Genomic DNA, 19,036 nt, shown 5'->3' with positions numbered 1-19,036 from the left:
AAGCGCTCTATTACTGGGAAAACTCCTAACTCCACCTCTGGCTTCAGAGGATACTGTGGGATTTTTGGAGCTATCCTACCATCTTTTACTTGTACAACTACTGGAGCTACGTTTGCCATTAATCCAGTGTCCTGTCCATCTTTTGTCCAAAGTGACTCTGGTATCTGAGATGTCATCTCTTCTACTTGGGATGGATTCCTATTTGTCATAATGGAATGTGACATTAATTTTGATGGGGAGTCTAACATGTCTCGTACCTCCTGAGCGTGATTCTCAGGAATGTCCAAGAATACACCTTCAGGAGTACAATAAATGACGCAACCCATTTTACATAGTAAGTCTCTACCCAGGAGATTAGTTGGTGCAGATGCAGCCAGCAAAAAGGAATGCTTGGTATGCAAAGGCCCTATTGTAATCTCGGCTGGTTTGCTAACAGGGTAGTGCTGGACTACTCCTGTTACTCCCATGGCTGGAATTGTCCTACCAGTGGTTCTCATGCCCACTGTCGAATTTATCACTGACTTGGCCGCCCCTGTGTCTACAAGAAAGTTTAAAGTTTTACCAGCTACATTGATTGCGATCTCTGGTTCACTTCCAAGACTGGCAATCAATTTTACTGGCTGCAGATTACAGGTATGGCCACACCCCTAGTGGGTATGCTGACCACCCTGAATCCCGCTGGCAGCGACTACTTGTGAGGGGGTTAGCTGGGAACTACCAGAGGCATGCCAATCTCTGTTCGGGGGTTATCTTTTTGTTTCCCCTGTATGTGGCTCATAACTCCGCCTCTGTGGATCCTGATCCCAATGTCTTGTGTTGTGTCGTTGTCTAGGGGGTTGGTATGATTTTGGTACATTTCTTACTCTACATTCTCGTGCATAGTGTCCCGGTCTGTTACAGGAATAACAAGTTATTACAGTTGACTTACTTACAGGATTCGATGGTACATACGCAGGCTGCTTTGTGGTCAGCGCCTGTATACTTACTGACATTAACTTATCACTTTGCGACTCTCTGTGCCTGGTGATGTTTCTGTCGTGATCAATAGCAGCCTCTCTCAAGGTGGACACTGACAGACGTCGCCAACATGGTTGCGTAGTCTGTACCCTAGCCTTTAATGTTTCCTTTAAACCATCCATCAGTACAGATACTGCTACTTCTTGATGGTTTGGGTTGGTCCTAATGTCTTCTATACCAGTGTATTTTGCCATTTCTAATAGTGCCCGGTGAAAATATTCTGTTGCCGTTTCGGACTCCTTTTGCTTAATGGAAAATATTTTATTCCATTTAACAACGGCTGGGAAATACTCTTTTAGCTGCAAATTTATCCTTTTTACATTATCCTTGTCGTATACATCGGTAAGTGGTATATCTTTGTCTAGTCCACAATCAGCCAAGAATTGAACTGAGTCGACATTGGAAGGTAAGCAAGCTCTTAGCACTATCTGCCAATCCTTATTATTGGGCTCTAAAGTGTTTCCTAGATCCCTGATGTATTTTTGGCTTGCCACCAAATCTTTTCTGGGGTCTGGGAATTCAGACACGATAGTCCTCAATTCCATTCTAGTAAACGGGCAATACATGGCAATGTTCCTAACGGGTGTGGCTCCTGATGCATCCGTTTTCCCATTGGGAACTACTATCACCTTAACTGGATTAACTCTAACAACTTCATTCTGTGTAGATTCTACAGCTTGTGGTGAAATTGTTTCAGTGTAATGCATGGTGCCGTACTTACCCGTTGACACGACCTCACCTATCCCTCCGCTAGGGGCCTTCGCTAATCTCGTGGGTGTTGCTGTGCCTACTGTGGTCTCTGCTATAGTGGCTGCGAGAGAGAGAGCTGAAATTGTTGCCGAATCGTCTTCTTGATCACACTCCTGGGGAAAGATCAAAACAGGGTACAACTTGCACGGGTTAATAATTGCATGAGTTACTTGGTTAACATCATTAACATTTACAGGGTTACTAAGTATTTGTGTTTTACAACCCAGTGCGTTTCTCTCCGCAATCAACTTCTCTCCTGCTATATATGGTGGTGGCGGGGCTGTTGCAATCAATTTTCTGTTAGGACCAGCCCCCGCCGCCAGAGCCAAACCTCTCTGTATCTCACCTTCCTGGTGCCATAACTGTAAATAATCATGATGTTGAATTCGTCTCTTTGTTGATTTTATGAGACATATCCTCCTCCTTAAATTTTGTAACACTTCTGTGCTGAAGCTACCTATTCTTGGGAATTTGTCCCTGTCTTGTACAGTCATTCTCTCCCATTCATCACATAAAACCTCTGTGTGACTTCCGTATTTTTCACACATGATGTACCTTGCCGACCCTACTGGTCGGTTCTCTGAATCAACCCGAACCGAGGTTGATCGCCCCCTACCTGAACAATTGGCCCCCATAATCTGCAGGTGCTGCTTACTACTCCTGTGATCTTTATATCACGGTCTTCAGCGAACCCTTACAGCAAACCAAATTATTCACAATAGGCCGGCGGTGGCGGTTTACCGAGTACCCCACTCACTCGCCCACCTCGACCAATACGACCTGATCACACCGATATGGTGCTGGCGTACTCGATACAGGGCCCCTATGGAACCTTCGGTTTACTGGAACATATGAGGGTTACCCGCAGGACACTTACTCTTTCCAGTAAAGGTGGGGTTGTTAGATAGTTCCTGAGTGACCAGCGAACTTCCCTTCCAAAAATAAAAAATTACACAAATCACGTCAGAATGTACAAATAGCGTTTGTGACCACTTTACTCTAATGGTATTAGGTCAGATTACTAACTACTGCACACAATTACGTGCGGTACAATCGTTCAGTACATAAGCACTACTTGTCATGTACTGAAAGATCAATGGAATCGAAAATTTCGGCTGCGAATTCCTTCAGCATGAGCTTGTATGGCCTATATGGGTTCTGCACCAACACCCCAGGCGTTGTGCCTCTTGTACCTTTATAGCGGACCTCTTTGTCTATTTTACCTGTTACCTTATGACCTCCTGGTCTGTTGCCTTATGACCTCCTGGTCTGTTACCTTATGACCTCCTGGTCTGTTACCTTATGGTCCGCTATACTCTAATGCTCAAATATTATTTAACCAGGGATGCCTCCCTAGCCACCGTATATGTCACTTACACGTATGTTCCTTGACGAGTACCCGACTTTCCTTTTGGTTCAACCTCTAAGTTATATAAACTTATGTGATAAAAACACACTCACTCAACACATGTACACTTTGTTTCTATATCTATTTCTGCGCAGAAATTTTCTTCAGCCCAGCTGTGTTACCAATTAGGAGCAGGATCTGTTAAACTAAATTTCAGATTTTTTTTTCAAAAATAGATTTGCGTTATTTACCGCGTCGCGTTATTTATCGCCTTTGCGTTAATTATCGCTTTGCGCTAAAATCCAACTTTTTCGTGACTTGAGCTACGTGGGCGTAACCGGACGCTACGTTGCGTAATGTACGCTGCGTGCGTCTGCCTTTGGATTGCGTACGCTAGTCTTTGTTAGAGACACGTGTACGCAAAACAAAGATCCACCGTAACACAATTTCTACTTTTATCAATGTAGATGATCCCTGATCATCTACCGCACACCACACTGGCTGCCTTATCTCCCAGACAAGCCGTGTGTTGGTCTATACTTTAACTATTACCTCTACTATGAAATAACAGCAAATCTCTTCTTGCACTTTCTATCAACTATAAAAATTGGCAAACAGGAATAGTGATATACGAAATTGAAAAAGAAATGTAGATATATATGTATGCGTGCGTGTATACGCAAGACAGAAGAAAAATAAACAGTTTTAAAAGACACAAGCGTTTTGTTCTTACTTCCGGTTCCCGGATTCCTTCAGCACTCTTTATCTAAGTGAAGCAGACGCTTATCCCGTCAGCACTGCGAGACAACCTCCCACCCTTTGCTGGAGGATAATGTCTGCTGATCTACCTAGTGCAGATATGAGAAGGACAGGACGAGTCCCCAATTGACAATGCTAAATTCTTTTGTCGTATAAACAACCCTTAATGAAGTCTAAGAACACTGTACGCTGTTTACTTAAGAAGTACCGGAAGGGTACGCCAGTTGCGTAACGATCGCTCAGCCGTAGGCGAGACGCTCAAGCGTCACGTTCGCTCACGGCCCAGTGATCACAGGACAGCACGTTGTTGGCTATGACTAGAGTAATGATTCGCTATGGCGTAGCGGACGCTCGAGACCACGAGGAGATCACCAGCGGCGCAGACGCTCACAACGCTATACCTTTGTCTAAACCCTTTACCAATGAAATGCACAGAATACCTTAATGTGAATACAGGGTGTAAGTGCAACCTTGTGTACCCTGACTAACGACAAAGTTGCTTGAGCGTCACCGACGCTCAAGTGAACACAACACTATAGGAAATACACAGATACTGGTTTAGGGTCCAAAGCCTATTAACTGTATTATATCTAATATACTTGTAAAAAGAATAACAGTACAAATGATACACTACAATATAACAGAGACTTCCTAACCAAAATACAATACTATCTAATACAATACAATACTAGTCTAGGGGAGATGTGAGAGAAAAGAGAAGGGAGAGAGAGAAATGGAGAGAGATGAGAGAAATTGGCTCACAGTAAGACAATGATTACGGAGAGAAAACTTACGCACAAGGGGAAACGATCGCATGCGCCTGGACATCCAGCACCCGATTTTCAGCAATGAGAACCGTTGAAGAGTGAGAGCTGGATGTGGTCGGCCTGCCTATTTATGCCCCACACACAATGCAATCCAATGGTCCCTACAATCTTGTCGTCCATTGGACACAGGAATTCGGCTTCGCATCATAACAAAAGGTCATAGGTTGATTCATACAGGTGGGCTGTGACGATTTCCAACAGCTCAGGTGGGTGGGAAACTGGGTTTCCCGCCGCATACCTGAGTATGAGTAAATAATAGAAATGGACATAAACTTCTTATGTCCATAACTATCCGCACGAGCGATTAATACGCTCCAAACCAACACCGGAATATTGTTAATTAAATACTCTTCCGATGGGTACCAAACACTGCTATATGATTCCTGTTAGACCCTTCGTACAATACAAAGAGGGATTCCTCCGTTCAGGGACGTTCTATGTTAACTAAACTTTCAGAAACCATTAAAGGGATCATGATCTATAAACTACATTAATTATGAAAATGTGTAACGAATGAGTCGCACGCTACGACTACATAAACTCTACCGTAAATACGCATACCGTGCGCCCGCGGGTGCACGCTATTGCGGGTATGCGCCTTCACGGGAGAGCGTACGCATGCGCAGCGCGGACCAGCGTGAGGTGCAAATATGGCAGCATGTATAGAGATATTTTTCTGACTTTGACACCCTCCTCACAGAGTATTAATTTGTCCCCACTGGAATCCACCATCTCAGGTCCCTGTGTACTTTTTGGAGGCAATTTCTGGTGGATCTTTCCACTGAGGAATTGATTATAGTTCATTTTGATGAATATCATCTTCTCCACATTTTGCGGAAGTAACCTCATACGCCGATCGCTGACAAGGTGACCGGCTGCACTAAACACTCTTTCGGAGTACACACTGGGGGGGGGGGCAACTTAGGTAAAAATAGGATTTTGATAACCTACCGGTAAATCCTTTTCTCTTAGTCCGTAGAGGATGCTGGGGACGACATCAAGACCATGGGGTATAGACGGGATCCGCAGGAGACATGGGCACTCTAAAGACTTTTCATTGGGTGTGAACTGGCTCCTCCCTCTATGCCCCTCCTCCAGACCTCAGTTGTAGGAACTGTGCCCAGGGAGACTGACATTTCGAGGAAAGGAATTACTTAACTAGTGGTGAAATATCTACCAACTCACACCCTCAACCATGCCGCACACATGGCATTCAACATAACACACGCCAACAGGCATGAACTAATTGCAGCAACATGCTGAAACCAAGATAACACAACTTGTGTAACTGTAATAACTAAACTGCAGGTAAAGTATGCACTGGGACGGGCACCCAGCATCCTCTACGGACTAAGAGAAAAAGATTTACCAATAGGTTATCAAAATCCTATTTTCTCATACGTCCTACAGGATGCTGGGGTTGACATCAAGACCATGGGGTCTATACCAAAGCTCCAGTATGGGGGGGAGAGTGCGGATGACCCTGCAGCACCGGTTGACCTAGGTCCTCATCGGCCAAGGTGTCAAACTTGTAGAATTTTGCAAATGTGTTTGACCCTGACCAAGTAGCTGCTCGGCAAAGTTGTAATGCCGAGACCCCCCCGGGCAGCCGCCCAGGAGGAGCAAACCTTCCTAGTAGAATGGGCCTTCACCGACATCGGTAAACGGCAATCCAGCCGTAGAATGAGCTTGCTGAATCATACCTCTGATCCAGCGCGCAATAGTCTGCTTGGAAGCAGGACACCCAATCTTGTTGGGAGCATACAAGACAAACAAAACCTCTGTTTTCTGTATTCGAGCTGTTCTAGCGACAAATCTTCAAAGCTCTAACCACATCTAGAGACTTTGACTCAGCGAACGTGTCAGTAGCAACTGGCACCACAATAGATTAGTTTATGTGGAAAGAGGAAACCACCTTTGGAAGAAAATGTTGACGAGTTCTCAACTCTGCCCTATCTTCATGGAAGATCAGGTAAGGGCTCTTGTGGGACAAGGCCCCCAATTCAGACACCCGCCTTGCGGATGCCAACGCCAAAAGCATCACCACTTTCCAAGTGAGAAACTGATAATGCTGATTATCTTACAGGAATGAAAGCTATACCTTAAACACACCTTAAATACTCTTTACCATGGAGCCGCTGCAGCTGCTATACTTAATACACACTGTACTTACTTTGTCCGCTATTGGCGTACAAAGTCCCGTACTGTGTACGGACTTTGCGTACAAACGCCGCGCTGATGGTACAAAGTACTCACAGCGCGTACACACCCAGCGATACACTTTAAACCTTTTACAGCAATGCAATGTAATGATAATACACTTTAAACCTTAGCAGGGCAATGAAGACACGACACCAGATTGTAATTAAACCGCTGGGTTCCGAAACCACAACATATTATTGCTGAAAGGGGGTTACAATACAAATAATACAATACAATATAACAGAGTAAATGGCTACATTCAATGGTACATACGTGAGTGGATTCGCTTGCGCTACCCGGTCCGGTCCTCCGTCATCTGATCGATAACGTTGTGAGTCTTTTGTCTGACCAGGCCTGCAGCAGGCTCTCTTTATACAATTCTTCCAAAAAGCAATACAATAGATACTGTAATCTCTTAGTCCATTGGACACAGGAATGCACATTTACAGTACAGGAGAGGTCATAGGTCGGTTTGAATAGGTAGGCGATGTCTTTCCCAACTGCTCTTATGGGTGGTCTCCTCTGGATTCCCGCCGCATACATAATGTACAGTAAATACAGTTTATAGCTATATTCTGCTCCTGCACATAACTATCTGCAGGAACATGCAATCTTTCTCAAACCAACACCGGAATGTTACCGTTAAAATACCCTTTAGCTGGATACCAAACATCACCTTATAACCTTGTTCTGTCCCCTCCTATTCTGTAAAGGTGAATCCCTTTGTTCTGAAACCATTTAAACTGCTGTTACTTTCTGATGTGGTGCAGGGAGGCTATGTGTACATTGTGCACTATTTGGATTAAATATGTAATGTGTTTTGATAGCTTTCCATGCGTTCACAAACTCTACCGTAAATACCCATACCACGCGCTAATGCGCAGGACCGCGGGAGCGACCATACGCAAATTGCGAATATATGCACGCACGACAGGACAAGTACACGCGTGGAGGCCATCTGTGTGTAGTTTGTACGTGATGTGTGTACTGCAATATTTTTCGACTTTGACAGTCCACCCTTTGGCAGTCACCAATAACTGCCACTATCTAATCACTAAACAGAAAAATATCTACACAATATCTACAGAAGTTTGGATGGTCGGAGGAGAGTTGTAGGCGGGAAATGTATGACCTAGTGGGATAGTAAAAAGCATATATGTATGAATCCATGTCTGAGGGGCATGTATCATCACGTCGGATATATTCTAAATAAGCTTCGAGGTATTGCGAAGTATACATTAAATCCTTATCATCCCGTATCATGGGTCTGTAAATGGGCAAACAAACACTACCGAGCTCTTTTCGGCTTCTTGTTAAAACAAATGGGGTGCACATTTAGTTGATGATACATGGAGGGGGAAACATATGTGAGTGCTGGTATATGTGGATATCACCTGTCGACTATGTGTGCTATTAACTGGAGGTTGCAGAGATGAAGATAAGACACATATCTAAAATACATTCATATAAACATTTTGGGTAGGGCAGATGTCTTTTCCGGATGGATGTATCTGGGCAGAGGGGGAAACAAAAGAAAAACGGGTGAAAGAAACATGCCATGAAATTCATTTGCAATCCTTATCATAACACTGTCTCTATGGATGGGTCATAAATTAAGTCTGCTGCTATAACAGCGCCCTCGCTCCTTAGACTCATCAACTTTGTGCCGTGCTTGCGCCGCGTCAGAATTCAAACACACCTAAATATCAAACCAATAATTATGATGACTCCCAGGATACAAAGGAGAAACTTCCCTACACTCATAATAACATTTTGAGCCCACTCTCCTAAACCTGAGAACCAATTTCGTGGGTTCAACCATGAGACCCAGCCGGTCAGTTCATTACTCACAGTCGCCAAGGTAAGGTTGTGTTTCCTCCTGAACTCCCACTTCAACTGCAAGATATCGTCCATCTTTTGATCGATGATCTCCGTTGGGTCGTCAGTACTGTTCGTAATATACGTACAGCACTTCACCCCATATTGAGTTGCCAGAGTAACACAGTACCCACCTGTCACGGCTGTGATATCATTTAGGACCATCCTTTGCTGAATCAGTTCCTTCTTGTAAACTTGTAACTCCATTCCCGTATACCTGAAGGTGTCGTCATACATCTCAGTGATATTATCTATCAAGTTCGCTAGCGCATGGATATACTTATAATTTATAATTCCTCTGGCAGTACGGGTGATGTCTAATGCGAGAAGGAATTGAATCCCGGTGGATTCGTGGATCAAATCAGAGGCTGCGTGCTCTGTCCTATCTATGAGGTGTCTCTTGATGATGTGTTCATAGTGAGTATGAGTATAAGGAGCCTGTAAACTGCGGTGAACGTCTTTCATCTTATCATGGGTTATGGTCATGACCTCTGGTAGTACTCTCCCAATACAACACAATCCCTCTGAGCTCGGGGCAAGTCACTTGTACACCTTCCTCCCACATATGAAATAGGCATCATCTGGGAGAGCATAGGGGACAAAATATGACATCACCATATTACAAACTTTCCAAGTAAAGAAACCTATCCCTAGTTCTCCAATCTGCTCAGTACAAGTATCGGGCTGGATGATATGGGCACAATACCCTGGCGATACTTTTCCAACCCACATGGTCTTGCATCCACGAGTATACCTATACCGAAAATACCTCCCACTGTTGGCTATTTGGTGTACAAGTTCAGAGTCTATGGGTATCCTATCAGCTCTGTGTGAAAAGGTCATTGTCTGGTTTTTCCACGTCACTTCCCAATTTCCCGGTTTTCGGTAATTGGAAATATTGAAACATAATAAGGATTTGTCTACATGATACTGGTGGAGCTTCAAACTAGGGGGCCTAGAAATATTGAATTTCTTGTCCACCGGTCTTCCATCCCGTAATTCGAGTACCTCATCTATTGCTAAAGGAAGTACCTCAAGGTCAGAGAAAGTCTGTACTAATCCTGACTTTCTCTGACCTTGAGGTACCTGTGAGCACACCCAGCATTCTGTCTGGTTTAAGACCTTACCCACTAGTGAGTGGTAATCACTCAACGGATGACGGTCCATGTCGATATTAAGGTTGGACTGACATCTCTGGATGCACCCATCCTCAACTATATTCTCACAATTCCTACAAATACAATATTAATCAGACAATAACCCCTCACAGTGCCTCCGAGCTCCCTGACTACCAGAGCGCTTACTGATGCTAGCCGTTACTAAAGTGATGTGCTGATCCTGAGATCCTACAAATTCATGCTTGCCATCAGAACCCATTCCAGATCCCTGCTCGACCTCTCTGGGACCCTCACCAAAACACACTGTCCTTATCAAAAGCAGAATAACTAACAGAACCCGAAACGCAGTCTCTTGTGATCGATCCATTCGTTAGGGGAAAGGAGGAAAATAAGGAGAAAAGAAAGGAAAAATGCAGGGGGAGGTGAAAAAAGAAAGTGGTACGACAACCGTTCTAGCTCTTGTTACTCTCTGTGCTCAGATGCCCTTCAACAGTCCAGCCTCTCAACTTTCCCGGAACAGACACTCCAGTGATACGAGATTCTCTACACTCTGCTCTTTGTCACGAGTTCTCTCCGGGTCAGCGACCTTCTTGCAGTGGGACGAGTGGATCCAAGTCTCTCTTTTGGTGACCTTCAATGCTGTTGTGCTGGTTAACTAGACTTGATACGGTCCTTCCCACCTGTCTATGAGGCAACCTGAGCGTAAGAAATTTCGAATCATCACATAATCCCCAGGTTCAATGTCATGACAATTACTGTTCGGCAGGTCAGGTATCACCAGCTTTAAATTTCTTTGTTGCTTTCTCAGCTGCTGGCTCATCCCAACCAAATATTTCACAGTCACTTCATTATTACATTTAAAACCATCCTGGGGGGGCAGTATGGGTGATATCTAATGCGAGAAGGAACTGAATCCCAGTGGATTCATGGATCAAATCAGAGTCTGTGTGCTCTGCCCTATCTATTAGGTGTCTCTTGATGATGTATTCATAGTGGGTATGAGTATAAGGAGTCTGAGCGCTGCTGTGAACATCTTTCATTTTGTAGTGGGTTATGGTCATGACCTCTGGTAGTGCTCTTCCAATATAACACAATCCCTCAGAGCTCGGAGTAAGCCACTTGTACGCTTTCCTCCCACATATGAAATAGGCATCATCTGGGAGAACATAGGGGACAAAATGTAACATCACCATATTGCAAATCTTCCATGTAAAGAATCCAGTCCCTAGTTCACCCATTTGCTCAGTACAAGTATCAGGCAGGATGATGTGGGCACTATACCCCTGTGATACCTTTCCAACCCACATGGTTTTGCTTCCACGTGTATACCGGTACCGAAAATACTTCCCACTATTGGCTATCTTGCGTACAAGTTCAGAGTCGATAGGAATCCTATCAGCTCTGTGTGAAAAGGTAATTGTCTGGTTATTCCACGTCACTTCCCAATTTCCTGGTTTTCGGAAATTGGAAATATTAAAACACAACAGTGACCTATCTACATGATACTGGTGGAGCTTCAAACTAGGGGCCTAGATATATTGAATTTCTTGTCCACCGGTCTCCCATCCCGCAATTCGAGTACCTCATCTAAAGGGTATGGTACTAATCCTGACTTTCTCTGTCCTTGAGGTACCTGTGAGCACACCCAACATTCTGTCTGGTTTAAGACCTTACCCACTAATGAGTGGTAATCACTAAACGGATGTCGGTCCATGTCGATATTAATGTTGGACTGACATCTCTGGATGCACCCATCTTCGGCTATGTTCTCGCAATTTCTACAAACACAATATTCATCAGACAATAACCCCTCACATTGCCTCCGAGCTCCGTGACTACCAGAGCACTTACTGATACCAGCCTTTACTCGAGTGATGTGCTGCTCCTGAGATCCTACAAATCCGTACTTGCCATCAGAAACCATTCCAGATCCTTGCTCGACTTCTCTGAGACCCTCACCAAAACAAATTGTCCTGAGCAAAAACAGAATTACTAGCAAAAACCAGAAACGCAATCTCTTGAGGTAGATCCATTTCGTTAAGGGAAAAGAAGGAAGATAAGGAGGGGGAGAAAGAGAAAAAGGCAGTGGGAGGTGAAAAAAGAAAACTGGTACGACAACCGCCTCTGATCTTGTTGTTCTCCGCGCTCAGGTGCTGTTTCAACAGTCCTGCCTCTCAGCTTTCCCGGAACAAACACTCTAGTGATACGAGGTTCTCTTCACCTTGCTCTTTGAACACACAGTTCACTTGCAACACAGTTACCAAACTACACAATCACGATAAATGTGAGCTATAAAACTACTTTGTCACGAGTTTTCTCCGGGTCAGCGACCTTCTTGCAGTGGGACGATTGGACCCAAGTCTCTCTCTCAGCAACCTTTATTGCTGTCGTGCTGGTCAACAAAACTTGATACGGTCCTTCCCACCTGTCAATGAGGCAACCTGAGCGTAAACATTTTTTGAATCATCACATAATCCCCAGGCTCAATGTCATGACAATTACTGTTCGGTAGGTCAGGAATCACCAGCTTTAGATTTCTTTGTTGATTTCTCAGCTGCTGGCTCATCCTAACCAAATATTGCACAGTTATTTCGTTATTGCATTTCAAATCATCCTGGGGGTCTATCATTACATGAGGTTGTCGACCAAAATGAATTTCAAAGGGTGATAGGTTAAGGGGAGACCTGGGAGTGGTTCTGATGCTGTACAACACTAGTGGCAAAGCTTCTGGCCACGACAATCCAGTTTCAGCCATTAATTTGCTCAGCTTGTTCTTAATAGTGCTATTCACTCTCGCCACCTTTGCACTCGCCTGTGGACGGTACGGAGTATGCAGCTTGCTATTAATTCCCATCAGTTTGCACATGACCTGAAAGACTTCACCTGTAATATGGGTACCCCTATCACTTTCAATTATTCTAGGGATACCATCTCTACACACAAATTCCTGCACAATTTTCTTTGCAGTGAACGTATCAGTATTTGTGGCAGCAGGGAACGCTTCTACCCAATTAGAAAATACGTCAATACAAACTAACACATATTTTAAATTCCTACAGGGTGGTAACTGTATGAAATCGATTTGTATTACCTGAAAAGGTCCATCTGTCGGAGGGATATGGGATGGCTCTGTTGGTATTGACTTTCCAATATTCTTCCTCAAGCAAGTAAAACATGTCATTGCTCTCTTACCTGCATGAGAAGAGAATCCTGGCGCACACCAGTAGGCTCTCACCAGCTTACACATACCCTCTTTACCCAGATGAGTCAGACCGTGTGCCGCCTCAGCTAAGCTTGGAAGATATGCTCTGGGGGCCACTGGCTTACCTTGTCCACCTGTCCACAGTCCCGAGGATTCCTGGCTATATCCCTTTGACCTCCAGACTGCCTTTTCCTGTAATGAACACAAATCTTGCATTTCAATTAATTGTTGTGTGTTGATCATGTTAAATGTCATCAGTGGTGTGATGTTCGTTTGTATAGGGGTGCTGGCTGCTGATTTAGCAGCTTCGTCTGCCCGGCTGTTACCAAGTGAAATTGGGTCTTGGTTGTAAGTATGTGCTTTGCACTTGATAACAGCCACTCTGTCTGGTTCCTGTATCGCTGTTAGAAGTCTTTTTATGTGGGACGCATGCGCTACAGGTGTGCCAGCTGCCGTCATGAAATTTCTGAGGCACCATAGGGCCCCGAAATCATGCACCACTCCAAAGGCATACCTAGAATCTGTGTATATTAGCTGACTTACCCTTGGCCAATTCACACGCTCTGGTTAGGGCGACCAACTCAGCAACTTGTGCTGAGTGCGGTGGGCCCAGGGGTTCCGCTTCTATGATACTTCTGTAGTCTACAACTGCATATCCAGTACACAGGTCTCTCGAGTCCGTTTGTCTGTGGCAACTACCGTCAGTGTAGAAGGTAAAGTCTACCCCTTCTAGTGGGCTGTCACTGATGTCAGGTCTCGCAGTGAAAGTCTGATTCAGGTATTCCATACAATCATGCGTATCAGTGTCTGCACTAAATCCTCCTTCACCATTATTCTCACCCTCCACCCTTTTTGCCTGTCCAGGCACACTTGGCAAGTAAGTTGCAGGATTTAGTGAGCTGCATCTCTTAATGGTGATGTTTACAGGGGCCATCAGTGATAATTCCCACTTTGTAAACCGAGCAGATGAGACATGTCTGGTTTGGTCGGAGTTCAGTAAGGCTGAGACTGCATGAGGTGTATGGATGGTCAGGTTGTGTCCTAACACTACGTCCTCGCTTTTACTTACTAGCAAAGCTATCGCTGCAACACTGTGCAAGCATGTGGGGAGAGACCGCACTACGGTGTCCAACTGTGCACTGTAGTAAGCTTCCGGCCTGCTGGCATCACCATGTCTCTGGGTTAAAACTCCTGCTGCGCACCCTGCACTTTCTGTACCGTATAATTCAAAGGGCTTCCCATAATCTGGCATACCTAATGCAGGTAAACAAAAAGAGAAGGGGTCGCACAGACATATATTTATATTAATCAATAAATAGCAGTAATTCACATAGAATCCTTTCCCATGTATCTAAATCTCATTGATTATCTATCAGTTAAGTTATATGGGAGGTGCTCCTGGGAATAAATTGTATAAATGTAGAAACCAGAAGAAAGAAGTATTCCCTTGTATGGGCACACTCGGACTCTGTGATAATATTCTTAAAGTCAAATACCAACAGTGATATTTGACCACTAATCTTAAAATATACCTTTTATTAATTATCTTAAAACATCTGCGAAAATATTGTGCAAGTGAAAACAAGTGTAAAAATAAGAAACAAATGTGACATAAAATTAAAAGTTCAGTCACTACTACCTTTTGATTCTTCACTCTCTCAAGTGTTTACAATGTATCCATATTTATTGCAAAAATCTTTTCCTTAGTATCCTGATGGAAACAATAGTGTCTTTTAAATGTATCTCTGTGAGAAAACTGATTCCACTATTTAGGACAAAGTTGCCATTCTTAAATGACAAAATCTCTCATTCTTGGTAGTGTGCGCATCACTATTTCCAAGTGAGTATAATCAGACAATATAATGTCCAGTCTGGTGCATAAATTTTGTCCTATTTATCGTGGGTATTTCTCTCACAGCACCGTCCTTTGTAGCCACCTAATAAATGGAGTAGGAGTTCTTGATATTATTCAGTATTCTCCTGTATTGTCAGCCTTTATTTAAAATCCCCTCAGACGTTTTGTTCCCACATCCACATTTTGTCTCAGTATTTATATCGATCAAGGGGATGTGACACAAATGTTCTTTGGGTATATATCCACAGTTACACCTTGATCTTAAATCTCCCCACAGAAACATATGACTGAGTATTTTGTCTGAGTATTTATGTCGATTAAGAGGATGTGACAGGTATGTTCTTTGGGTATATATTCACAGTCACACCTTGATCTTAAATCTCCCCTCAGAAACATATAGCGATAGTGTATTACTGCAATACATATAATAATGTGAAAGACAGAGAACTCATGTGGTCCTCCTGTCACATACCCCAGCTTATACCCGCTGGTCGTGGCTTATTTATACACATACGCCCATATAGTCAGGGGTCTAAATATCCTTCCCATTCAAGATATCAAAATTCTGTCCCCTATAATAACAGATTAAGTTCTTATAATTGGTAGTAGTGTTGACAATACATAAATATAGTGGTTACATATTTGTGACATAATGAACACTGTCCAGATGTTTCTCAATACTGTCGTGATAATGATGGATAGGTATATATTAATCAGCCGATAGATGGAATATCATATGCCCCCATCTACTGCGGCTTCCAGCTCCCGGGTAATACACCAAGTTATCTCCGTCAGTACGGGGACCGCCCGGGGCACAGCTTAGTGAAGCCGCGTTTGTGTCAGCGTGCAGCCGCTAGCCGCCGCCTCCCGTTTCCCAGGCCACACACTCTGTTAATAATATCCGTCAGTGTGAGGCTGCCGGGTATGTATCCCGCTGCAGCTGCGGTTTCCCAGGCCACACACGTTGTTAGCAATAGCCGTCAGTGTGAGGCCGCCGGGTATGTATCCCGCTGCGGCTGCGGCAGTATAACACGCCAAAGTCTGTGTCACAAACTAACGGTATACATTAAACATTCATCTGAACAATGGATACATTTGTATGAAGTGACTGAACATTAAAATGCTAATTGACAGACACACTGTCGTGTGAACTGTCTCCTAACGACCGTTTCGCATAAGCTTAATCATAGGAAACCCGATTGTCGGGTCTGTAGGAGCTAAATACCCTGTCAGTCTCTTTCATTGGCCATGCAATTTGATTGACATTTCCAGTGTCCAGTCATAAATTATTCCTACAGAAAATGTCTATTAGTGATTTAGGCTACCAGGAAAAGCACATTGCAACTATCATTTTTAGCTAGATGTTGTCTCCTTCTAGATAGGTGTATTTAAACCCTTTTATAAATGTTATTAAAGTTTTTTGTGTGCATTTTTATTCAGTTGATTAATATTTGTAATTATGAATGTCTCATAATCATACTGTCTATTGTTGTCGTTATTTAATTATCTATTATATCTCCCAAGAGATAAACTTCTACTCCAGTGTATGAGAGGTGACAAATTATTTATCCAACTGTGCCATCCATATCCATTTGATATGAAGTATCAATGTGCATGTGATGAATGGAAATATGATTTTGGTGATAAAGTCTACTGTCATGAGTGCCTTTTCCCATAATCTCATACCTAATGCAGGTGCCTGTGATAGGCACTGTTTGAGTCTCTCAAAGGCCAGTTCGGACTCATCTGTGTGCGAGACCCGTTCTGGTTTGTTTGAAGAGACCATTTCTTGCAAAGGTAAAGCCAGTATAGAGAACCCTGGAATACAGTTTCGGCAGTACCCACATATTCCAAGGAAAGTGCGGATCTGCTGCTGCGTTTGTGGCAGAGTCATGTCACGAATCGCCTGTATTCTATCAGCGGTGAGGTGTCTAAGTCCTTGAGTCAAGCAATGTCCCAAATATTTTACCCTGGTCTGGAACAACTGCAACTTATCCTTTGAAACCTTGTGTCTCGTTTGGGAAAGATGAAACAGAAGCTGTTTCGTGTCTTTCAAGGACGATTCGAGTGAGTCAGAACACAACAATAAGTCATCGACATACTGTATTAGCACTGATCCACTCTCAGGTTGAAAGAATTGTAAATAGTCATGCAAGGCCTGGGAGAAAATACTCGGGCTGTCAATGAAAACTTGGGGGAGACAAGTCCAGGTGTACTGTACTCCCCTGTATGTAAAAGCAAAAAGATATTGGCTGTCAGGGTGTAGAGGGACAGAAAAGAAGGCAGAACAGAGGTCAATGATAGTGAAGAATTTTGCAGTAGGAGGAATTTGCATGAGGATGACAGCTGGATTGGGCACTACGGGGAATTGGCTCTCAACTATCTTGTTTATCCCCCTTAGATCCTGCACTAGCCTGTAACCCCTCCCCCCACTCTTTTTCACAGGGAAGATGGGACTATTGGCAGCGCTGGACGTCCTGACTAGGATGCCCTGTTGTAGCAACCGCTCTATGACGGGGCACACTCCTAATTCTACCTCTGGCTTCAGAGGATACTGAGGATTTTTGGAGCTATCCTACCATCTTTTACTTGCACTACTACTGGAGCTACATTTGCCATCAATCCAGTGTCTTGTCCATCTTTGATCCAAAGGGAACCCGGTATTTGTGAGATCATTTCCTCTACCTTTGCTGAACACTTGTCTATAACAGTAGAATGCGACATTAGCCTTTGAGGGGTGACTAATATATCCTGTACTTCTTGAGTGTGGTTCCCAGGTATATCCAAGAAGACACCCTCAGGAGTACAGTATATGACACACCGCATTTTACACAATAAATCTCTCCCGAGTAGAATAGTCGGAGCCGATGCAGCCAACAGGAAAGAATGTTTGGTTTGCAAGGGCCCTATCGTAATCTCTGCCAGTCTACTCAAAGGGTATTGATGTTCCTGTTACTCCCATTGCCGAAATTGTTTTACCCGTGGTTTTTATACCTACTGTTGAATTTAACACTGACCTGGCCACCCCTCTATCTACGAGAAAAGGTAATGGTACACCAGCTACATCAACCGTGACCTCAGGTTCATTACCAAGGCTAGCAATTAACTTCACTGGCTGCAGACTACAGGTGTGGCCCAATCCCTTTTGTGTAGTGGGACCCTCCCGCAGCGCATTGGCAGCTACAATATGTGAGGGGGTTAGCTGTGAGTTTTCGGAGGCCTGCAAGTCTCTCCTTGGTGGGTACCTCCTTGTTTCCCCTCTATGTGGCTCGTATTCTCTTCTATATGGTCCCTGATCCCAATTATGTGAATTGTAGTATGGCTCGTATTCAGGTCTAGGGGGTCTGTATACATTACGTGTACCTTTACTCCTACAATCCTGGGCAAAATGTCCTTTCTGTCTACAAATGTAACATAGTCTTGTTCGTGATGTACCATCAGGGGTCTGGGGTTTGGGCTGATGGGACTTTCCTGTCAGAGCCTGTATATACTTACTGTCAACAGCTTATCTCCTTGCGACTCCCTGTACTTACTGATGTTACGATCATGCTCGATAGCGGACTCTCTCAACGCAGCCACCGAGATACCTCTCCAATTAGGTAGAGAGGTTTGCACCCTTGTCCTTAGCGATTCCTTTAAACCGTCCATCAACACAGAAACAGCTACCTCCCTGTGGTGTGCATTCTACTTAATATCCTATTTCCTGTAGTGCTCGATGGAAATACTAGGATGCCATTTCACCTTCCTTTTGTCTTATGGAGAAGATTTTATTTCATTTAACAACAGTAGGGAAATACACTCCTAAATGCAGGTTGATTTGCTTTACGTTCTCCTGATTGTACTTATCAGTGAGAGGTACCTCTGCATCTAACTTACAATCCGTTATGAATTTTGTGATGTCAATATTTGAGGGTAAACACACCCGTAGCACTATTCACCAATCTTTATTCGTGGGCTCGTGGGCATTACCTAACTCTTAACGAATTGCTGGCATTCGACTAGATCTTTTGTGGGATCGGGGAATTCTGACATCTCTGCTCGGGAACAAGGACAATACATGGCAATGTTCCTGATGGGAGT

Source organism: Pseudophryne corroboree, chromosome 2 (assembly GCF_028390025.1).
Source record: "Pseudophryne corroboree isolate aPseCor3 chromosome 2, aPseCor3.hap2, whole genome shotgun sequence".
Lineage (NCBI taxonomy): Eukaryota > Metazoa > Chordata > Amphibia > Anura > Myobatrachidae > Pseudophryne > Pseudophryne corroboree.
The sequence above is the reverse complement of the archived record's forward strand: the minus strand, read 5'-3'. Positions refer to the sequence as shown.